Genomic DNA, 25592 nt, shown 5'->3' on the forward strand with positions numbered 1-25592 from the left:
CCCACGCGATCTCGTCTTAGTCTCGTTTTGCGATTCTGTCCGTCCTCCTTTTTAACCGCGGAATTTGAAACAATACGCACGGACTTTACTCGACTCCATGAACTGGGCTTCCCCCGTTCTAAACCATGAGTTACGTTCAGAACATCCCATTATTTCTTTACCTGCCTATTCCTTCTATGAAAAACTTGAAACCCTATTTCTGTTTAATTAATCTAGTGTGTGACTTCTATATTTAATTTAGAGAAATTCTAATTTATTCTCTCCTTCTTCGCTCGCACAGAACTTATATCTTTTCTTAGACTTCTATTCCTATTTTTATTTCGTGGGCGCTTGTGTAGTTTATGCGCCGTACTAGAAAAACAACTTTTGTAGAAAAAGAGACATAACTGTTCCATACTTTCACCCAACGACTTAATAAAAAAGAAAAAAGACATTTTCTAACCGCTCCATACTTTCACCTAACGATTTAATAAAAAAAAGAAAAAAAAGAAAGAAAAGACATTTTTTAGCCGCTCCAGACTTTCACCTAACAATTTAATGGAGAAAAGACACTTTTCTAACTGTTACGGACTTTCACCTAACAGTTGATTGAAAAAGATAAGATATCCCAGAATCTGTTAATTTGGAAGCCTGTCCAAAACATTATTTTCATGTATTATTTCCTTTTGTTTAATTATGTTTTCTCCTTTTAACTATTTGTTTTGGTTTTGTTTCAGATTTTTTTACCTAATTAATAAAGCGTTTTCAACGTAATAGTTGTTTTCGTTATGTTGATTTGAGTTTATCTGTCTGCCCAACGCACGCTTTCTGAAGTTTGACTGCTAGATGGTATTGTAGGTACCTGAAAGCAAGATTCTGAGGAATAACTGCCGCGAGTTCCAGAACAGTAAAAAAATCTCCGGTAGCTGAATTGAGCGGATTACCCAGTCCACGTGAAAAATATTTAGCGCAACAACAGAAATCCTCAGCCGCGTTACACTCGGATACATTACCAATTGCAAGATGTCTTCTGCCGCATCATACCGCACGCGGTCGAAAGTTTCAGCCTCAACCAAGTTTACTTCAGCTCGGGCCAGAGCAGAAGCAGCTAAAGCTCATCTCGCCCTTATTGACAGCGAAGCGGACCTAGAACAGGAGCTTGAAATGTTGAGGATTAATGCTCTACAGAAAGAGGTAGAGCTAAAAACAAAATTTTAAAAAATAAAAGCGCGAAAGGAAGTGGCCCTCACAGCCACCTGCTCCAACACAGATGAAAGCTCAGTCATCTCCTCTCGTCGCCACAGAGCCAACCCCATGCTCAACCAACCGCCCTTCGACGCCTTACAATGCACTAACAACTACGTCATTAGCCAGAGGTCCCTAAAACAGTCGGAGACACCAGTCGCTCCCCCGGCCGATCAGCACTTCCGACCTCCTCCTGACCAAACCCTGGACCCTCCACATGACCTTTTACTATACATGGCCCACCGGGAAATGCTCTCCTCAAGTCTAACAAGATTCTCTGGCCAACCTAAGGACTATAGAGCCTGGAAAGCGTCTTTCCTGAACACTATCTCGGGACTGAGACTTTCTCCTCAGGAGGAGATGGATATGCTGGTCAAGTGGCTCGGCAGACACTCCTCAGACCAAGCCAACAGACTAAGGACTGCTCACTTCAACCGGCCTGAAAAGGGACTGTATGAGATATGGAGGAGGCTCGACAAATGCTACGGAGCCGTCGAAGTCATTGACGACTATTTTCAAGAGACTAGAAGTGTTTCCTAAGATCACAAGGGACTACACAAAACTCAGAGACCTAAGCGATCTTCTTGCAGAGGTTCAAGCTCTGAAGAACGATGGGGACATACCCGGCCTCGCCACCTTGGACACTGCCCGCGGCATCTGGCAAGTAGTGGAAAAGCTCCCACCTTCTATAGGAGACAAGTGGGCATCATATGGTGCCAAATACAAACGACAACACCAGGTGTCCTTCCCCCCTTTCTCCGTTTTTGTCGGTTTCATAGAACAGCAGGCAGATGACCAAAATGACCCCAGCTTCTATCGGACAATGGACAGTCAATCCCCTAAAGAGCATGAAAGGACGAGCTGCGGTGAGGTCTCTGTCCATAAGATTGAGGTGGAAACAAAAGACTGCAACCGACTCTGTCCCATCCACAAGGCGCCTCATCCTCTCCGAAAATGCTGGGCCTTTAAGAAAAAACCTTTGTCTGAAAGGAAAGACATCCTTAGACAAAATGGGATGTGTCTCCGATGCTGCTCCACCACAGACCACATAGCGAAGGAATGCAAGGCCATTCTAAAATGCACAGAATGTGGCAGCGACAGCCACGAAAGCTCGATGCACCCACACTCGATACCCCACCAGCCAATGCTAAACCCATGCCGTTGCACGGCAGGGAGAAGGAAGATGTTTCGGCCAATTGTTTACAAATCTGTGGAGACAACCTAAATGGATGATCATGCTCCAAGATCTGTCTTGTTAACATATATGCAAGTGGACAAGAAAAGTCGCTTAAGGCATATGCTGTGATTGACGAGCACAGCAACAAATCCCTGGCTCGCTCTTAGTTCTTCGACTTCTTCAACGACCGGGGCCCTACCTCAACATACACCCTGAAAACCTGTGCCGGAGTCACGGAGGCGTCAGGAAGAAGAGCACTAGGATACAGGGTGGGGTCTCTCGACGGGAAAACCACATACACTCTGTCAACCTTGATTGAGTGTAATGAGATTCCAGACGACCGGTCTGAGATACCGACACCCGACGTGGTGCGGAAACTTCCCCACTTACCAGTCATCGCAGACGAGGTGCCTGCCCTGGATCCAGATGCACCCATCTTGCAACTTCTTGGACGCGACGTCATTGAAGCCCACAAGGTCCGGAGAATGATCAACGGTCCGCGTGGTGCCCCCCATGCCCAGAAACTGGATCTAGGATGGAGCGTGGTGGGAGAAATTTGTCCTGAAAGAACGAAAAACAAAAAAAAGGTTGGTCAGAGATCGGGTATCATGAAGAAGCAAAACAATGGTGGACAATCACGGTCTGTCAATTCTGCAACCGATACTGTGGGTCCAATGCGATCAAAATCTGAAAATTCTGTTCTGAGTACCAGTTCAACTTCGACAGCAGACCAGAAGCCAACAGGGACTCCACCTGGGGAGCAATATCTCAGTAAAAGTCATGAAAATCTTGCCGTGCGTCAGAAGAAACTCTCTCTACTGACAGATCAATCCAAGTCGAATACTAATACGGCTGCGACTACCAATACTACTACTATTGCCACTACTACCACCACCACTAGTACAAAGACGGATTCCATAAAAACTAGTAACGAAGAAGAGGTTCTGAAGGAAAAAGACAAAAATGTCGTCTTTACAAAACTGTCGAAGGTTTTAAAAGGTTCTACAACCAGCACCATCCAGAAAGCTTCTAGCACCAAGAATTTAGACAAAAGCAGTGCATCCAATAAAAATGTGTCGCATGGAATGAAGATTCAACCCATGAAAAAAGCTCACAACCCACAAAGTGTAACCAAAGACAAATCATTACCAAAGAGGACGTCGGCAGCAGCTGGTGCCATGGCCTACGATGCTGAATTACTCGCTAATTTCGAGCGAGAGGAAAAGGTCGAAGATGGTCGGGTCTCTGAACTGATCCGTATCACAGAAGGACAAAAAGCCGAAATTGAAAAGTTAACATATGAAATTAAAACCCTAAAGGCAAAGATTCTTCTGTGATCTAGAAGAGGAATTTGACCTTCTACGACGTAAAAACAAATCCTTCCAAGACCGATTAAAAGACCGGGGGATTCCAATGGAGCCCTTGCCTGCACACTGATGCTGTATTATTAGTGCAATTTCATAAATGACAATTGGACGGGGAGTGTTCTGTCTTCAGACCGGGCTCTTTTTTAACAAGGGACACACGCTTTAAGAGAACTGGTGCCTCGTGCCTCGTTCTCATTCATCTCTGTGCTAGTTTTTTCTTATATAGTTTTCTTTCTTATTTCTTCCCTTCCTGATATTTCTTTATCAAAAAAAACTTAATCGTTTAGGCATTCAAAAAAAAAGGGATATAAGGTAAAGGAAAAGACTCCATGTCGCCATCTTTCAAGAACTCCGAGTTCCCACGCGATCTCGTCTTAGTCTCGTTTTGCGATTCTGTCCTTCCTCCTTTTTAACCGTGGAATTTGAAACAATACGCACGGACTTTACTCGACTCCATGAACTGGGCTTCCCCCGTTCTAAACCATGAGTTACGTTCAGAACATCCCATTATTCCTTTACCTGCCTATTCCTTCTATGAAAACTTGAAACCCTATTTCTGTTTAATTAATCTATGTGTGACTTCTATATTCAATTTAGAGAAATTCTAATTTATTCTCTCCTTCTTCGCTCGCACAGAACTTATATCTTTTCTCAGACTTCTATTCCTATTTTTATTTCGTGGGTGCTTGTGTAGTTTATGCGCCGTACTAGAAAAACAACTTTTGTAGAAAAAGAGACATAACTGTTCCATACTTTCACCCAACGACTTAATAAAAAAGAAAAAAGACATTTTCTAACCGCTCCATACTTTTATCTAACGATTTAATAAAAAAAAAGAAAAGACATTTTCTAACCACTCCATACTTTCACCTAACGATTTAATAAAAAAATAAAAAAAGAAAGAAAAGACATTTTTTAGCCGCTCCAGACTTTCACCTAACAATTTAATGGAGAAAAGACACTTTTCTAACTGTTACGGACTTTCACCTAACAGTTGATTGAAAAAGATAAGATATCCCAGTATCTGTTAATTTGGAAGCCTGTCCAAAACATTATTTTCATGTATTATTTCCTTTTGTTTAATTATGTTTTCTCCTTTTAACTATTTGTTTTGTTTTTGTTTCAGATTTTTTTACCTAATTAATAAAGCGTTTTCAACGTAATAGTTGTTTTCGTTATGTTAATTTGAGTTTATCTGTCTGCCCAACGCACGCTTTCTGAAGTTTGACTGCTAGATGGTATTGTAGGTACCTGAAAGCAAGATTCTGAGGAATAACTGCCGTGAGTTCCAGAACAATTTATAACACCAATAAATTCATCATAACTTTTGTTTTACTGAACGAATTTGAAAGAATTTGTTTTTCACAATATAGCTGAAAAGGTGATCCATAAACTATTATAATTGTTTGAAATTTGGTTGAAAAATGAGTGAGCGGTGAAGCTTTAAATTGCCATATATATTCAAACACGGTAGTGTTTGAATGACACACACACACACACATACATATATACACACACACATATATATATACATATACATATATATATACATATAAAAAAAGGCTTTCTTCAGTCTTGACAGACTATGGATACCCACGGTAAGTATGCCTGCACATGAAATTTTTGTGGCAAAAGTTGCGCTATCTTCAACCACACCTCTCCTGAGTCGACATTGTTGAATACCAGTGGCAAGTAAAGGTTCAGGACGACTGGAAACAGTGCTGAGATAAGCGGAAAGCCCATACAGCGCCTAGAATTCCCAAACGGTCACCCATCTGGCACTAGCCAAGCTCTATATATACATATATATATATATACATATGCATATATATGTACATATACATATGCATATATATATAATATAAAGCTGAATGTGTGTCTGTGTGTGTGTGTGTGTGGTCACGAATAGGCTCCTATATGATTGACTATTTTAAAAAACTGATTGCATATAATGATAGAAGATATATCGAGACACAGGAATGGGTATGTTTGATCTGGCAGAACAGTGGTTCATTAACATTGTGGGGTCTGCCTTCGCTCCTGGTCCACAAAGTATGGAAATAAAAAATTGTAAAATTTAAAAAAAAGTTTACAAGTGTTTTTGATATAGATGTACATAAGAATACTTTGATAAGTATGTTTTAACTTAAATAGGGATGGTATAATAAAATTGTGGGGTCTGCGTTTAGGCCTGGCCTCCATAGAATGGAAATAGGCAGAAACTTTAATAAAGACTTTTCATATCTATCCGCGTAAGTATACTTTGATAACTATGTTTCAGTTTGAAGAAATATGGTATAATAAAATTATGGGGTGTTCGTTCGCACATGACCTCCGTAGAATGGAAATATGTCACAAAGTTTAACAAGGTTTTTTAATATAGATCCACAGAATATTGTGATAAGTGTTTCAGTGTGAACAAGTATGGTATAATAAATTATGGGGTTTATCTATTTTATTTTTACTTTCATCATATTTTGCTTTGGTTTTGATACCCACAAATTCAACCCAAATTTACAACCCTTCCTTTTCATAAGCTAACATACTTTCATAAATCAGAGTCACTTTTCTGTAGGCTGTTTTTGAACTCAGTCAACGATGGGTACTTTTGCTAGTATACATATATATATATATATATATATATATATATATATGTACATATACATATATATGTACATATACATATACATATATAAGTAAACATACATATATATATACATATATGTACGTATACATATATGTACGTATACATATATATATACATATACATGTTTATGTACACATACATGTATATGTACATATATATATATATACATATATATGTACATATACATGTACATGTATATGTACATGTACATATATATACACATATATATGTACGTATATATGTACATATATATGTACATATACATATATATGTACATATAGATATATATACATATATATGTATACATATATATGTATATATATATACATATATATATACATGATACTACTGTAGTTTTTTTGTATTTTCTTGTGTGTGTGTGTGTGTGTGTGTGTGTGTGTGTGTGTGTGTGTGTGTGTGTGTGTGTGTGTTACAATAAAAGTTCTGAGAAGTTTTAGGAAAACTTGACATTCATTTTAGGGTTATGGTTGGACTGATTAAATCTGTTGTGTGATTTAAAACTATTTTTTGGGGGGGGGGGTAAGTGCTAAGGTTAAAATTTAGAGTTAGGGTTGAACTGATTGAATCTTTGATTAAAGTTGTTTTTTTTCCCCCCTTCTAATTTATCAAAAGTCGTCTGCTTCGATTTTTATTGGCTAAGCGTATTTATTATCACTTTTTTCATTGGCTGATCCACTTGATCAGCGCTTGGCATATTCCGGCGGTTTACGCCAGCTGCCGGTTGAGCCCAAGCCAACATATACGGAAATCCGATGCGCTAATTGCAAAAGTATACCGCTTTCCATTGCAATGAGATTAGACATGAAGTTAGTTTAACGTGTGAATGGGGGTGGACTAATAAATACTAGACTACCCGTAACCCATTGGGTCAGTATGTTATATTAGCTATGGAATTAATGTATGAGTGTGAAACTTGTGACGTAAAGGTCATAGTTTTTTGTGACATAACAGAAACATTTCTATGAAAGTATATTAAAATGAAAAAAGAATATAGATAGATTTCTATGAGTCGTTCTGTTTATAATTGTTTATTTTTGAAAAACAAAAAAAAAATTCAGCCATTGAATTATAAGTGATTTGCCATACTTATAGGTAAATGTGCACTGAAAAGATACCATAATACTTAAAGTTAATTCAAATTTTGATATATCTTTTAACTCAAATGCGAAAAAAAACAAAAACAATTGGGACGTTGAAAACATACACAGTAAAACAATACGTTTTATTGTCGCGTTGATTATTTATTTGTAACGCAAATTAAAAAAAACATTTTGGGGGTTATTTATTTATGTTGGTAGTGTAGAAGAAAATGTATGAATCTTTTTTAAAAAAAGGTGTATCAAAAAATGGAGAATAATTTAAAAATAACTTAACCGTAATATTTGGATAATTTAAACGCGAAAAAATAATTGGGACGCTGAAAACGTACACAGTAAAACAATACGTTTTATTGTTGCATTGATTATGGGTTTATGTTTGTATACGCCTGCGCAACCAGAAGTTGTAAACCGCATTTGAGTTTTATAATTATATAGATTGGCACTTCTTACAGAATTAGGAAGAGATTTTGTAGTCGATAAATGGAGTTTTCAGCTAAAAAATAATGATTTCAACTGATTTTTTTAATCAATTCTTTGTGTACAATTACCATTTCCTGCTAATTTCAGTGTCATTATGTGATCAGTAGTTTAAGAGTTTATCGGTTACATATTTGCACATGCACACACACACACACACACACACACACACACACACACACATCCATCCATCCATCCATCCACTGTTACAATATGAAATTGACATTTGGGAACTCCTTACTCTTTTGACTCTAAAATTTTAATCACGTGATTACGGTGTAGCATCAATAAAATAAACCATTTATTCAAGTGCCACTTGTTATAGATTTAGTTGAATACGATATTAAAAATCACTTTATTGGTACTTATGCAATTATGTTACCGGGCTGGCGGGTGTATTGTAACTATTCTGTACTTTCACCTAACAATTTAATAAACAAAAAGATATCGTAAAACTTGAAAGACCGTTTGAATTCATAGATTTAAATTTAACGTGTTGTGTAATTATTAAAAAATAAAAATCAGTTGCGCTTGTGCTTTATTTCTTCAATTTTGAATAATTTCACTTGGATTAATGGTTTATTTTATTGATGCTACACCGTAATCACGTGATTAAAATTTTAGCAGACGACACATTGGGAGTTGAAAGAGTAAGGAGAATCATTTTTATACACAATACGCAGAAGAAAGACTGAAAAGAAATAAGTACTACTACTTATCATAAACATTTATTGGTGCTTCTACAGAATTGGGACGAGATTTTGTAGTTGATAAATGAAGTTTTCAGATTAAAAAAACAAACAATGGTTTCAACTGATTTTTTTTTTCAATTCTAATAAATTACAATGTTAGCTTTCAAATTATGCAGTCGAAATTACTTGAATATGATTGAATTATCTAACAAAATATTTTTTTGTGTTAGCTGGTGAAAAATTGCTGCCATCTTATTTAAATTGAAACGAAAAATTACCTCCCTTTTAAACTCTCCTGTGTCTTACGATCGTTTTCATCAAATTCTATTTTTATTTTCTTTAATAGATAATTTTCTACCTTATCGATTTTCGTAATTTTTGGATATAATCATCTTAAAAATATGAGGAATACGTAGATACCAGTGTTTTCATGTGAAATTCAGTATTACGATGTCCGAAATCTCGTCCCAACAGTGAAGAAGCGCCTAAATATTTAAATTCACATTTTTCAGGAAAAAAAAGGGATACACTTTAGAAGCAAAAAAGCCCCCCCCCCCTCCAAAAGACCAAATGGAAAATTTTGTACTTTTTTTAAAATTATTATTACATTTTCACCCCAAACAAGGCACATTGCCACTTTGATGTAGGGGGCTACTATCAAGGGCATAAGCGACAGGGGTACTATGTGGGGGGAGTTGGGCAGCAAGATGTCAGTTCACATTACACTTGAACTTCTGCATGTCAGTACAGTTGGGGAAGCAGGGAGCCGGAATGGAATTCCAAAGTCTAGCGGTTCTGGGAAAGAAGCTATTGGAGTAAAAGGCTCTCTTACATCTAGGGATTTCAACTGTGAAGGAGTGGGATTTTGCTGCTTTGTCGGAGGTATTTACGTCGATGGGGTACAAGTGCTTGCAGTTCATCGGAGCATTCACCGTTAGAACAGGCAGAGGGATGCTACAGTTCGTCGATGGGACAGAGGTTAAAGCTTAGATGACAGTTCAGGACCTATTAGGTTGGCGACTCTCTTTTGAGGAGTGAGAGACTAGTAGCAGAGGCACCAGCCCAAATATGAGCGAATGATGGCCTTATAAAGGTACAGGATACTTTCGGGCATTAGTAGCTTTCTAGCACGGTAGAGAGAACCTGTCTTTTTTGCAGCGGTCTTGGCAATGCTCTCAATGTAATTTTTCCAACTCATGTTTCCTGTGAACGTTCGGCCGAGGAGTTTAAAAGATGTACTTTTAGATAAAGAGTCTTTGGCCATTGCTATTGGTGGTAGAGAAGGTTTCTTGTAGTTATTGAAGGAAACAAGTTTAGTCTTGGCAGCATTGAATGTAACCATTCATTTTTGTTCCCATTCCACTACAGATCAGAGGTCGTCCTCTAGTGTTTCTGCCATTTCTTTAGATATGTGTTCATTTGTTTTCCTGTCGTGTCTGTTATAGAGCGTGGTGTCGTCAGCATATATACCCATCTCACAGACTCGTGCACTCTTGCCACTGTGCTGAAATAATAACGCTATTATTTTGAAAGCCATTTTTAACACGGGGAGGGTGTTTTGTAACTATTCTGTGTTTCTACCTAGCAATTTAATAAAAAATTAAAAAAAAGATATCGTGAAGCGAAAAAACTATTTAAAAAAAACGCGGTGGTAAAAGTGCACAAGCACCGAAAATTTTCCTTGTTAATGATATATAAACTAAAAATGATTATATTAAGATGTTGACTCTCAAACGTTTGCGTACAAAAAAAATCAATGTTTTATTTTATTTATCATTTTCCATTTTTTTTTCAGTTATTTAAAACAAAGAAGATTAGCTTCGCATTATCTTGTAATTTCATTACGTCTATCCCCCGTCCCACCGTTTATGCACGCGGTATAAACAAATATGGCCGTCACTTCACATGGCGACATAACATGTGGAAAATTATGTTTGCAATATCGTGAAAACTAGTTGCTGGCCTCAATTTTAAATGCGATATTCGTTTTCAGCACACCTGAATACCCTATAAAATAAGTTTTTAAAGGTAGGTTGGGTGTTGGTTACCAAAAAATCAATTCAATTTATTGTGTTATTTTATGTTTTAAAATTTAATGCCCCTCCCCAATAAAAAACACCACAAAAATTTTAATGAAATTTATCGTTATTTTATGTTTCAAATGTAGTACCCCCCCCCCACACCCACACGTAAAAAAAAAATGAATTTGTCATGTTGTGGGTAAAGTGTATCAGCATAAAAACTGAACATGAATAAAAACGCACAAGACAAAATTAACATTATAGATGAATGATCTGTTAGCACATGCAAAAAGAACAATGGCCATTCAACGCTTGCTTTATTTACAAATGCACTGTAAAAGACTGTTACGCCCTCTAGTGATAAAGAGCATCAATAGTTTCATTGGAATGTAAGGGAGATAACCCTGTTCAATATATTACATCCCTTCAATCTTACTCTGGATCACAAACATAGTCTTCAAATTTTTTGGTGGTCTCCGAATACGTCCTGACTTGCGAGAGGGTGGTGATGCCGATTTTTCTACCACTGCTGGAGTCCGTACAACTTCTTCCATATGCCTGCTTTCAGGTACTAAACTTTCCTCAGGAACTTCAGGTGTGCTGGAAACTTCAGTTGTGCCGGAATTCTCAAGATTCTCTACAGCGTTATCTGCTTGTATCTCAGGCGTAAGTTGTGACCTTGGAACGTGACCTTCACACCCTTGAACATCTGATCGTGGCCCAGTTATGATCTGCACCCTGGTCGGTACAGTTATGATATGTCGATTGGGCAACCAGGTCTGCCAACCGTCAGTACGTCGCGTCACCCAGTGAGTTCTTCGTTAAGGCGTTGGGGATTCTTCTCAGATGCTCGGTCCTCAAGGCCTGTTCTCCATGGATCGTCTAGTTATTCTGGGTGTTCGTTGACGGATACGGTGTCACAAATGGCAAATAAAGAAATATACAAATATAGGGATCAACGCACATCAGCAACAAAACTCCGGAGGTTGGTTAATATAATATATATTTCGGAAATTCATAAAAGAAGTATTTACAGCATATACATATAGTTGACAATTAATTCAAGCAAGCAGTTAGTTCTACAACTGAGCTTCTGTTGTTGAAATACCTGGTCGGTATCGCGGACTTTGCGTAATTCTCGTTAAGTGATCGACACGTTATAAGCGTTGAGTTATCAGGCAACAAGCAAGGGGGAGAGAGAGGAGAGGTGATTCTGCCGAGACCTAGCTCTCTTTGACTCTGATTCCGGGCTCTCTCTTCTTCTCACTGACTTAATCTCTGATTTTTCATTTCTTTTATAATACAATTATGGAATGATGACGACACCCATGTTCGTCATCGACCAATCAAATTGCTTGATTATAATTCGACGGGGCCTTTTCTCATTGGTTGATTATACTTCGACAGGGCCCTTTTTCATTGGCCCATTTCCAAAATTGGACTGACTCCTCCTTTAATTAACGCTCAACTTACACGTTGTATTATTTAACTCCTCCCTGGCTTACTAATGGAATTTTTTTCCATATCCAGGAAAATTATTTTTCCTTTGACTTAAAGCTAATCACGCGATTTTATTTGTTTTAAAATTATCTATTGATCTCATTTTTCGCTTTGATAATTCAAAGGAATTTTAGTTTATCTTTGAATTAAGTTCTGGTTGTCGGCCATTCTATTATATCAGACATTTTGTTTACGTCAAAAGACCAAGAATGCATTTGTCGCTTTGAACTTATCGGACAACGCATTTTCCCATCCGAGCAAAAGTATTTCATAACTTCAATTTTCGTTCGACCTGATTCACCAAATGACAATTCTCGATACGTCATATTATTGTTTTGAAATTTTGGACAATTCATTTTTTTCCTATTCTTTGTTCTAAATCATAATGCCGAGTCACTGCGTGTGTTTCTCTCAGATCAAAAACAACCCGACTTTTCAATTGTCAAACTCACAGGTCAACTTGGCTCATAGTTTTGCCAATTGCGGGTGTGAAATCTCCAACCCTCCGGCTCCTGCATAACTATGATTTCGGCCATTGTAGATCAAACGCCTGTGTATTTTGGCTAAAATATTTTATGCATTCTTTTTCGCTTTTGAAGTCTAGAATGTGATTTAACCTCTCGCTACAAAGGCACTCTTGCCGCCGCCATCTCAACAACAGACTTAGCTCAGAATTTATTCACAAAAAAAAATTAATAATAATTTTTATTCCTTCAACCCGATCATCGTCCGTGAACAAAAAATTACTTTTAACCAAAAGAAACGTCACATCAACCCTACAGGTCTGATGCGGCCTCTCTTTAGTGTTACAAGTTCCACTGTTGCCAGTGATGGAAGTTTCACAAGCTGGTCTGCGTGTCTCTTTACTAGCCCTCTACCGGTTTCCACTTCAAATTTCACTGCTTCCAACTGTCTGGTAACGGTACCTTTAATCCATCTTTGAGTAGATCCATAGTTACGCACAAGTACAGGATCGGCTACTTTAAATTCTCTGAGCAGTACCATTACTTTGCTCCCCCTTTCCATTTTATTTTTCACATCCAGAGCCCTGTATGTGTCTGGCTTTGCCAAATGAAACTCCGTTCTTAACTATCGTTTGGACATCAGTTCCGCAGGAGAAACCCCAGTTAATGAGTTGGAAGTTACCCTATAAGTGAATAAAAATCTGTTCACCTTGGTTTTAAGTGTTGCCTTGCGGTCTGTTTCCATCCTTTTACGCGCTTCCTTCAAGGTGCATACACGGCGTTCGGCTTGTCCATTCGAGGAAGGATGGTAAGGAGCTGTGAAAATGTGCCAAATTCCATTGGCATTCATGAATGCTTTGAACTCTTCACTTGTAAAACAGGGGCCGTTATCACTCACAATTAATACCACGTGTTGTGAAGATCGCTCTCAATTTCTCAATAATTTCATTATGCATATTTCAGTCCACTTTGAATGAGCATCTACTACTATCAAAAACATGTGCCCCAAAAATGGACCCGCATAATCTAAGTGGACTCTCTCCCATGGTGAACTTGAATATTCCCAGCAATTGCCGGGGTTGCTTTGATTAAGCATGCAGGTTCCACAAGTTTACCGGCTCTCTCAATATCACCATCCAGATTTGGCCACCACACATAGCTGCGAGCAAGGGCCTTCATCCGCACGATCCCTATGTGTGTCTGCTGCAATTGCTGCAACACTTTCATTCTAAGTCTAGCCGGAATTACAACTCTACTTCCCCATAATACTGGACCATCTTCACATGTCAACTCTGTCCGCTTGTTGAAATACGGCTTCATTGCTATGTCTGGAATGCACCTTCTCCAGCCACTTAGGATGTATTCGTACACCCGACTCAAAGTAGGGTCTCTTCTCGTCTCCATTCTCACTGCCGCCACAGTCACTGGAGTGTCAATCAAGGTCATAAGTATATCCTGTTAGTATTTCTTGTGGTATCTTGTTCCTGCGCGCTGATTGGAAGACGACTGAGGCAATCTGCATTTCCATTAAAAGACCTGGCACGATACTCCAACTTATAATTGTAAGCAGCCAGAAGTATGACCCAGCATTGAACTCTGGCACCAGCAAGAGAAGGGATCGGCTTGTGTTCAGCAAACAACCTCAATAACGGTTTATGGTCGGTGAACAACGTAAAATTATTCCCATACAGAAATTGGTGTAACTTTTTCACTGCAAAGACTAGGGCCAGCCCCTCCTTCTCAATGTGCCGATAATTCCATTCTGCCTCAGACAGCATTCGTGATATGTAAGCATACTGGTTTCTCCCTTCCATCTTCCATTTTGTGAGCCATTACAGCTCCCAGTCCATAGGGAGAAGCATCTACTTGCACTAAAATAGTTTTAGATGGGTCAAAATGAGTAAAAAGAGGTGCAGAACACAGCATCTTCTTTGTTTAATTAAAGGCCTTTGTTTGTCCAGCACCCCATACCCAGGGAGCACCCTTCCTCATTAAGCTATGAAGCGGTTCCAGTGATGTTGATAAATTTCGCAAATGACTATGATAATAGTTAAGTGCCCCGAGGTAGGCTCTTAATTCCGTGATGTTTTGTGGCAGAGGTGCCTCTGTCATGGCAGCTACTTAGTCTGGAAGAGGCGCTGTGCCTTCCTTACTAATTCTGAAACCCAAATGTGTTACTTCAGGAAGGAGAACCTTGCACTTACTTTTCTTTAATTTTAATCTGGTCTTATCCAGGGCAGCAAATACACTCTGTAAATTCTTCAGATGACTACTGTCATCACTACCTGAAACCAAGATGTCATCCACACGCACCTTCAAGATTTTGTCCATCTTCCTTTGAAAAATCCCTCTAGCACTGTGTACTCCAAATTGTAGTCTGGTGGACTGGTATAATCCTTGATGAGTATTTACTGTTATCAGTTCCTGGGTTTCTTCATCCAATTCCAGTTGCTGACAGGCATGGCTCAAGTCGATCTTGCTAAATTTCTGACCCCTTTTCAAAGTAGCATACATATCTTCCGTCCGAGGAATGGGATAGTTGTCACATGGTGATGCCTGGTTTACTGTTTGCTTGTAATCTCCGCAGATCCGGATGCCCCCATTATCATTTTGCCAAGTGGTACAATGGGGGCAGCCCACCTAGAGTATTTCACTCTTTTGTAAATTCCCTGGGTTTCCAGGCAATCTAGCTCTTTCTCCACATCCCCTTTTATGGCATAAGGCACTGGTCTTGCCCGACAAAATTTGAGACTCACCATCTTATCAATGGGTATTTTCACCTTAAAATCTTTTAAACACCCCATTTCTTCACTGAACAGCGCCTCAAATTCTTTAAGAAGCTTTTCCAACCTCGAAGAGAAATCTTCCTGGTATAAAGGAAACGTGTCTCTTCAGCTTTACCTAATTTGACCAGTTGTGACCAAGAAGTGTCGGTACATTTCCTTTCACCACCAGCAAAGGTAATCGATACTTTAACCCTTCCTGGATTACTTCCACGTCTGTGGTCCAAGTGGTTTAATTAACTCACCAGTGTATTTTATTTATTAAGATTGTCGGACTGACTTCCTCATCTTGGTTGTTATAGTTACAACATTTCGACCGTTTTGCCCTCCGGCCTTCATCAGGTGTTTTGTATCGAACTGGGGAACCGTCTGTTAGGAGTCTCGAAGCCAACCCTTTTTTATTATTATTACTGGGGTACCGTGTTCGAGACTCCTAATAAACGGTTCCCCAGTTCGATACAAAACACCTGATGAAGGCCGGAGGGCAAAACGGCCGAAACGTTGTGACTATAACAACCAAGATGAGGAAGTCAGTCTGACAATCTCAATAAATGAAAACACCTCATCTCAAAAATACAGACAATTACTATCACCAGTGTATGTTCTTAACTTGACATGACTTTCTTTTAGATCAGGAATTTGGCCAATTTTCTTGAACTTTTCTGGGTTTATTACTGTGCATGAAGCTCCTGTGTCCACTTCCATGACCAATATATTACAGTGGGCCCCGTTTTGTTTATGAAATTGTTATGTGAAAGTACAGAATGGTTTCATAAGTAAATTTTTTAAATTTCATTGTGTTATGTTTCAAATTTACCCCCTCCCCCAACAACAAAAAAAATTGTCATGTTTACCTCTCTCCCGCACTCTCCTCAATCGCCAAACTTGAAAAAAGGCTAGGGATAACATGTCTTGTTGAACGCTAGTTGGCCAAAATGTGGGTGCTCATTTTACGTTAAATTTATATAGGAAAGTAATCCCCCACTCTAAAATGTTTAATTTTTTTTTTTTTTTTTTTTTTTCATAATTTCTCCGGATAACCTTTACGGAGATGGTCCCAACGTCTGCCTGGTTCTGAGCTCGGGGAGAGGCCGTCTGACGTAGGCGGTGTCGAGGCAGAAAATTACCCCTTCAATAAAGTGCCCAGTTGTTAACTTAAGGAGAAAAAACCCGTTCCAATAATTAGAATTTTTATTTTTTTTTTATTTTAAACAGTTCAAATAATTAGAATTTTAAAAAATAAAAACTTCAAATAATTAGAATTTTACAAAATAAACAGTTCAAATTTTTGATAATTCAACAGTTCAAATAATTGGAATTTTACAAAATAAACAGTTCAAATAATTAGAATTTAAAAACAAAAAAAAACAGTCCACATGATTAGAATAGTTCCACGTGGTTAGTTAACCCTGTAAAATTCTGTGATTTGTTTCACAATATTTGTAAAAGCATCTGTCTGTGACATATCGCATATTTTAGGGTTAGGGTAATTTTCTGCCTCGACACCGCCTACGTCAGACGGCCTCTCCCCGAACTCAGAACGAGGCGGACGTCGGGACCATCTCCGTAAAGGATAACCATTTCTCCTTTCCAATCATTTATAAAGGACATTTAAACGTATTAGGCAACAACAACAACAAAAACAACAACAACAAAAAGTAGATAATTTTTTTTTTTTTCTAGGGGTTAAACGACGCTGAGTCGCGTCGTAAAAATTAACCGATTTTTTTTTTTTTAGGCGATTAGGTGTTGGAACAACAACAACGAAAAACAATTATTTTTTCCAAATTTAGAGTGCGGGATTATTTATGTATATAAATTTAATGTAAATTTTGGAAAAGACCAAATACTATTTTTTTTTTTTTTTTTTTTTAATGGCCAAATTGCTTTTTAAAAAATAGAAAAGACAAGAAAAAATGCCAAAATTGGCGAAATTTGGATTTTAAAAAGGCTAATCTGGCAACTCTGGATAGTGCCTCTTCCTGACATACGAAGTGCCCTAGCTCGACAAAATGATGCCAAAAACAAGGTTGCTATGGCAACAACTGGCCGGGGAACGAGAGGAAAAAGACACTTTTAGAAGAGGCGGCGGACGCGATAGGAAGGGGTAGAAGTTTATGGAAGTAAGAGTCCGCCAAATCTTAGAAACGAAACTTTTAGTGCTGGGCTGGGGTAGGTAGGTAAAGTCACGATCGTCTGGAACGGTGATCGTACCGTTCTTTAAATCTCATACAAGTTTTTTTTTTTTTTTTTTTTTTATGCATTCGCCCCACACCACACACGCACATTCACGTCAACTCAAATTCTTACACTTCGCCCCGGTACAGTCCCCCACTTCAATATAATAAGGGAAGTAGTTTGGATATTTTAGATATTACAATGGCATCAAAAACAATAAATCTACTTGTAAAAATCAAAGAATCACAATCTTTTCTTTCAGCCCCCCACCACTTCTCCCCTAAATTCCACTTATCTTGGAGGAGAAATTAAACACTACCATTCCCTCCACCCCCTCACCCACTAATTTTTTTTCTTTTCTTTCCTGTTTTCTTTCTCATATAGAGGACAACTCCACTCAGAGACTGCCCGCAGGATCTCTGGTTCTTTTACAAACTGGTGTGAAAAACGATCGGTCTATCAATAAGACGGGGTAGGGAGGGAGGGAGGGTCTTACTAACCACATTTTTAATTTTTCTTCCCGACACTCTCGACACAAATGAAAAAAAAAGATAAATAAATAAGTAGTAGTAGTTGTCCCTATTTACAATGCCTCCCCACGGGACAGAGTTAGACACCAGGGTCGTTTTTTAACGTGGAGAAAAGGTACAAAAATAAAAATTGTCTCAGTCGTGAAGGATTTCTCCTCCACCGAAAGAGAACAAGAAATGGAAGTGCAGCATCTGAAGAACAGATTGGATTTATTTGCTCCCCCACCGAGCAAATTAGGCACAAGGCCGTTTTTTAATGTGGAGAGAGAGGGAGGGGGGAGGGAAAGGGGGGTCCAGCTCCCGAGAGGTGGGAAATGGGAGCTGGATAGTAACTGTGGTCTGTAGGGTGATCCCTACATTGACCAAGTTCAGATATGTGGGGTTACCCCCACATATGGTCTTTGCTAGTCATAGCTAGTCTTTGCTTGCAGCATCTGAAGAACAGATGGTATTTATTTGCTCCCCCACTGAGCAAATTAGGCACAAGGCCGTTTTTAATGTGAGGTAAAAACCAGCTCCCCTAAAAGTAGGCAAAAAGGGGGCACTCTGGTTACCAAAAATAATAATTGTCCCAGTATAGAGGGTTTCCCCTCCATTGACTGGTACAAATTATCTTAAGTGCAGCATCTGCCGGAACAGATGGTATTTATTTGCTCCCCCACCGAGCAAATTAGGCACAAGGCCGATTTTTAATGTGAGGAGTGAAGAGAGGGGGAAGGGAAAAAGGGGACCAGCTCCCGAGAGGTGGGAAATGGGAGCTGGTTAATGGTCAGGCATGTGGGGTTGCCCCCACATCTGGTCTTTGCTAGTCATAGCTTGCAGCATCTGCCGGAACAGATGGTATTTATTTGCTCCCCCACCGAGCAAATTAGGCACAAGGCCGATTTTTAATGTGAGGAGTGAAGGGAGGGGGAAGGGAAAAAGGGGACCAGCTCCCGAGAGGTGGGAAATGGGAGCTGGTTAATGGTCAGGCATGTGGGGTTGCCCCCACATCTGGTCTTTGCTAGTCATAGCTTGCAGCATCTGCCGGAACAGATGGTATTTATTTGCTCCCCCACCGAGCAAATTAGGCACAAGGCCGATTTTTAATGTGAGGAGTGAAGGGAGGGGGAAGGGAAAAAGGGGACCAGCTCCCGAGAGGTGGGAAATGGGAGCTGGTTAATGGTCAGGCATGTGGGGTTGCCCCCACATCTGGTCTTTGCTAGTCATAGCTTGCAGCATCTGCCGGAACAGATACTACACTTTGCTCTTGGCCAAAAGGCCAAGTATCTGTGAGAAAAATAATCTCACAAACTCAATACTCCCTGGCTGAGGCAAAAATAATTCCACAATTATAAAACCATACGTTTAAACTCAAATTTTATTCATTTATAACATCAAAGAACGGTTGTTGGTCCGGGTACAGTCCTTGCAAAACGGTCTGTCAGCTTTGACTCCCGATTGGGAGCCAGTAGTTAACTCCTTTTGTTGGAGTGGTAACGTGGTTTTCCTTCGAAAAGGTCCATGATAACTCTTGGTGTTCTCAACGAGAGTTCTGGTGCCTTTAATTAGGCATAAATCGAATCCCTTGGGACCCTATTTGAATTGAAAAACGTTCGTAAAGTGACTGAGATTGTCGGACTGACTTCCTCATCTTGGTTGTTATCGTAACAACGTTTCGGCCGTTTTTCCCTCCGGCCTTCATCAGGTGCTGTGACAATAACAACCAAGATGAGGAAGTCAGTCCGACAATCTCAATCAATGAAAACATCTCATCTCAAAAATACAGACAAATACGTTCGTAAAGTGTTCAAATGATGCCATAATTGGGATATCTTCGGCACAATATGAAGGTGTCTCTGCTTGTAGAGATTTCAAGTCCCTTTTCACAAAACAATTAGGTGATATAAACATGTTGAAATTGTTGCGGCTCCATTCGCAATAAGGCATTCTTCTCGGAGCCGACTTTTGTGAGTCTCTCTTGCCGGGAGGTTTTCGTAGACTGAAAAAAAAAAAAAAAATGGATGTTTACAAAAAAAGGCGCCAAGTAATTATCTTGGCCCATACAAACTAACCAATCACAGGTTGCCTACAAGAAATGTGCGTAGGCGGCTTAAAAAATTCAAAATAGTATTGTAACTGCAATTTCTCACAATGCAAATAAAAAGTTTTTCAAAAATTGGATATAAGTCAGACCCCGCCCCCGGTAAATTTTTACGACGTGCCCCACCCTAGTGAATTATAAACACCTCAACCTCCCCATGTGAAAAAAGGCTTTCGGAATAAACACCCCCTCAACCCAGAAAGACGTTCTTAACATGGGGAGGTTGGACGAGTGTTTATTCCGAAAGCTGTTCTTAACATGGAGTGGTTTGGGGTGAAAAAAAATATAAAAAGAATGAACTAGACAAAATACTATTAAAAAACAACCGAATATATGTCAACTTATGTCACGGTAACATATATTGAGCGAGTTTCTAACAGTATTTTGTCTAGTTTATTATTTATAACACCTTTTCCCGAACTTACCGCGTTTAAGAGAGAGTCGGGCGCCATTTTGAATTTTCCAATACATCGGTAAACACTGTATGTTTTTCGAGCTGAATAAACATGTTACATTGAATGAAAACACAAAAAATATATCCAGTTTGGTAGGAAAGTAACTTATCTTGCCTTTGATAACATTTATTTGTTATATATTTGTTTTTTTGACAACTTTTTCGAATCTATGTGTACAGTAATACAACCCTAAAATTTATTATTTTCTTTTTAAAACCAAATCTCCCTCAGTAATTTCTTTAATTTTCTATTTTTTAGCGATTATCAAGACTCTTAAGATGTGATATACCGGACATTATTTCTCGTTCTCACGTAACACTCGACATGTTTTTTTGTTTGTTTTCTGTGTTTTTTTTTTCTTTACCGAATAAACGATTCCAAATAAATTAAACAACACACAACATAGTCGGCGAAGTAGAAAACTCGATTTTACCCTTTTATAACAACAGTAAATAAGTAAATTCTTTTTATATTAGTATAAAAAATATGCGGTCTCGTTTATGAACATAATAAACGCTTTAAAATAAGTGAACCACTAAGAACTTAGCCAGTTAGGTAGAAAACGGACACTTAGAAAATCGATTTTATTTAAAAAAAAAAAACAAACATTAAACAAGTAAAATATTTTTTTTTAAATATTATGGGGGGGGCTATAGTCTATTTAAAAAAAAAAACAATATCTCCTTCAAGAACGATCATAAAATGTGTTTTCAATCCATATTTATTCAATAAGGGACCAGTTTTCCTACCTAGCGAAAGGGGACGAGTTTTCCGGAGACGAGTTTTCCCGAGACGAGTTTTCCCGAGACGAGTTTTCCCGGGACGAGTTTTCCCGGGACGAGTTTTCCGGGCACCGTCTCTGTCTGTCTCTCTCTCTCTCTCTCTCTAAATTATATTTTTAAAAATATTAAAATTTATTATTTTCTTTTTAAAACCAGTAATTTCTTTAATTTTCTATTTTTTAGCGATTATCAAGACCCCCTAAGATGTGATGTACCGGACATTATTTCCCGTTCGGGTTTGTATTACTGTACACGGTGCCGGGAAAACTCGTCTCCGGAAAACTCGTCTCCGGAAAACTCGTCTCCGGAAAACTCGTTCCCTTTCGCTAGGTTGGAAAACTGGTCCCTTATTGAATAAATATCGATTGAAAACACATTTTATTATCGTTCTTGAAGGAGATATTGTTTTTTAAAATAAACTATAGCCCCCCCCTAATATTTTTTTTTAAAATATTTTTACTTGTTTAATGTTTTTTTTTTGTGTTTTTAATAAAAGCGTTTATTATGTTCATAAACGAGACCGCATATTTTTTTTATATTAATATAAAAAGAATTTACTTATATACTGTTGTTTATAAAAGGGTAAAATCGATTTTTCTACCTCGCCGACTTGTTGTTTATTTAATTTATTTGGAATCGTTTATTTGGTGGAAAAAACAAAAAAAACAAAAACAGAAAACAAACAAAAAACATGTCGAGTGTTACGGGAGAACGAGAAATAATGCCCGATTGCCCGGTATATCACATCTGAGGGGGTCTTGATAATCGCTAAAAAATAGAAAATTAAAGAAATTACTGAGGGAGATTTGGTTTTAAAAAGAAAATAATAAATTTTAATATTTTTTAAAATATAATTTAGAGAGAGAGGGGGGGGATAAAACCTCTCCCTTCGAAAAGCAACCAACAAAAAATGAAATTAAAAAGATTCTTGATAAACGATAGCGGAGTTTTCAATAAAATTGATTAATAAATTTATTTAGTGATTACTTTTTCTCTGAATGATTGATTTTAGAATTTTGAAGTAAAAATTTAAAAAATTAAAAATGAGTTAACGAGAGATTGTTAGCACATGGCATCTCTCGCGCCAAAAAAATATTTCGCTTTTAATTTATTAGTTAATTTTTGCAAGATTTGACAGGACGACAATAAATGTTGATAATTGATAAAATTATAATTTTAAATAACGCATCAGTGCATTTGGTATGAGAGAAAACAAAAACATAACAAAAAACTATCATAATTAAAAAACAAAACCAAAAGCGTAACGAAGAATCGAATCGCTCCCTGTTTTTTAATTTTTGGGTTTTGTTTTTTTTATTGTTTTTATGACTCCAAAAAACATCGTTAAAATAAGAACAAAAAAAAAAAAATTGTAATTAACTTTGTATGAACATAATAAACGCTTTAAAATAAGTTAAACCACTAAGAACTTAGCCAGTTAGGTAGAAAACGGACACTTAGAAAATCGATTTTATTTAAAAAATAAACAAAAAAACATTAAACAAGTAAAAATATTTTTTTTAAAATATTATGGGGGGGGGGGCTATAGTTTATTTTAAAAAAACAATATCTCCTTCAAGAACGATCATAAAATGTGTTTTCAATCGATATTTATTCAATAAGGGACCAGTTTTCCTACCTAGCGAAAGGGGACGAGTTTTCCCGAGACGAGTTTTCCCGGGACGAGTTTTCCTAAATTCACTGTACACATAGATTATAAAAAGTTGTCAAAAAACAAATATATAACAAATAAATGTTATCAAAGGCAAGATAAATTACTTTTCTACCAAACTAGATATAATTTTCGTGTTTTTATTCAATTTAACATGTTTATTCAGCTAAAAAAACATACAGTGTTTACCGATGTATTGGAAAATTCAAAATGGCGCCCGACTCTCTCTTTAACACGGTAAGTTCGGGAAAAGGTGTTATAAATAATAAACTAGACAAAATACTATTAAAAAAACACCGAATATATGTCAAGTTATGTCACGGTAACATATATTGAGCGAATTTCTAACAGTATTTTGTCTAGTTTATTATTCTGTATGCTTTTCGAGCTGAATAAACATGTTAAATTGAATAAAAACACGAAAATTATATTCAGTTTGGTAGAAAAGTAATTTATCTTGCCTTTGATAACATTTATTTGTTATATATTTGTTTTTTGACAACTTTTTCGAATCTGTGTACAGTAATACAAACCCCGATTTTATTTAAAAAAAAAACCCAAAAAACATTAAACAAGTAAAAATATTTTTTTTTAAATATTATGGGGGTTATAGTCTATTTTAAAAAACAATATCTCCTTCAAGAACGATCATAAAATGTGTTTTCAATCGACATTTATTCAATAAGGGACCAGTTTTCCTACCTAGCGAAAGGGGACGAGTTTTCCGGAGACGAGTTTTCCGGAGACGAGTTTTCCGGAGACGAGTTTTCCCGAGACGAGTTTTCCCGGGGCGAGTTTTCCCGGGACGAGTTTTCCTAAATTCGTTTATTCAGCTCAAAAAGCATACAGTGTTTACCGATGTATTGGAAAATTTAAAATGGCGGCCGACTCTCTCTTTAACACGGTAAGTTCGGGAAAAGGTGTTATAAATAATAAACTAGACAAAATACTATTAAAAAACCACCGAATATATGTCTAGTTATGTCACGGTAACATATATTGAGCAAATTTCTAACAGTATTTTGTCTAGTTTATTTTTTATTACACCTTTTTCCGAACTTACCGTGTTAAAGAGAGAGTCGGCTGCCATTTTGAATTTTCCAATACATCGGTAAACACTGTATGCTTTTTGAGCTGAATAAACATGTTAAATTGAATAAAAACACGAAAATTATATCCAGTTTGGTAGAAAAGTAATTTATGTTGCCTTTGATAACATTTATTTGTTATATATTTGTTTTTTGACAACTTTTTCGAATCTGTGTACAGTAATACAAACCCAAATATTTTTTAAAATATGGGGGGTGTATTTTAAAAAAAACAATATCTCCTTCAAGAATGATCATAAAATGTGTTTTCAATCGATATTTATTCAATAAGGGACCAGTTTTCCTACCTAGCGAAAGGGGACGAGTTTTCCGGGCACCCTTTTAAATGTTATATTCTTTTTTCGACAACCACGAAAACCTACAATAGTCGTCATTATAAAGGGTTTTTTTTTTGGGGGGGGGGGATCTTGACATTGACCAAACTATTTAATGTTATAAGAATTTTCTCAATTTTATTTTAAATTCAATAAATGTTCAAATGTTTTAGATATGTTTCAGATAATGTTTATTTGACGTTTTACATAAGTATCGAAATTTATTGTTGTTGACATTCTAGGAAATTGTCCACTTATTCTGCGAACTTAAAAAGTGAAACCGAAAATCTCGTTAAATCATGATAATATGCATAAGTTGACCATACGTTAGCCACGGCATAAGTGCCCAGATTCCTAGAGAATTATTGGATTTTAGTTATTTTTTGTTCATTAAAAAATGATCTTGTGTCGAACTTTGCTCTCATGGGGAAGCAAGTAATAATACCGTTTTTACAGGTTTTTACTGATTTTATTTGTACGCGTGCGTGCATTGGCACTGCAGTGCGTGGTGTTCCTTTTTATTTATTTTTTTGGGGAACTTTTTTTTGTTGTTGTTAAAAAATTACCTCGTGTTGAACTTTGCTTTAAAAGTAAAAAGAGACGTGTTCCCTATTGAGCTATCAGCAAAGAAGGATAGCGAACGAGAGAGAGAGAGGGAGAAAGAGAGAGTGAGTCTGTATGAGGGAGAGGGTGGAGATGGAGCGTTCGTTCGTTATTCTGAACGACGCGCATCTGCTAACTGACGTTGTTTTTTTGTTTTCCCATCCCGGCGGTTGTTTAAATTAGACGAAAAATTTACAAAAAGACGAAATAAGAAATATCTAAACATGTGCGACATTTCAACTCCTCCACCGAAAAGGCGACGTTATATAACTCGAGCGTGAGTTTTTTTTTTTTGGCTTTGTTTGTTTTTTTAATAACATTTTTATAAGTTTTTGGTAAATGTTACTATTGGCGACATAATTTTTTTTTTTTTTTTTTTTAAGTGTGTGTGTG

Source organism: Euprymna scolopes, chromosome 30, assembly GCF_053919585.1.
Source record: "Euprymna scolopes isolate OS-2025 chromosome 30, ASM5391958v1, whole genome shotgun sequence".
NCBI lineage: Eukaryota > Metazoa > Mollusca > Cephalopoda > Sepiida > Sepiolidae > Euprymna > Euprymna scolopes.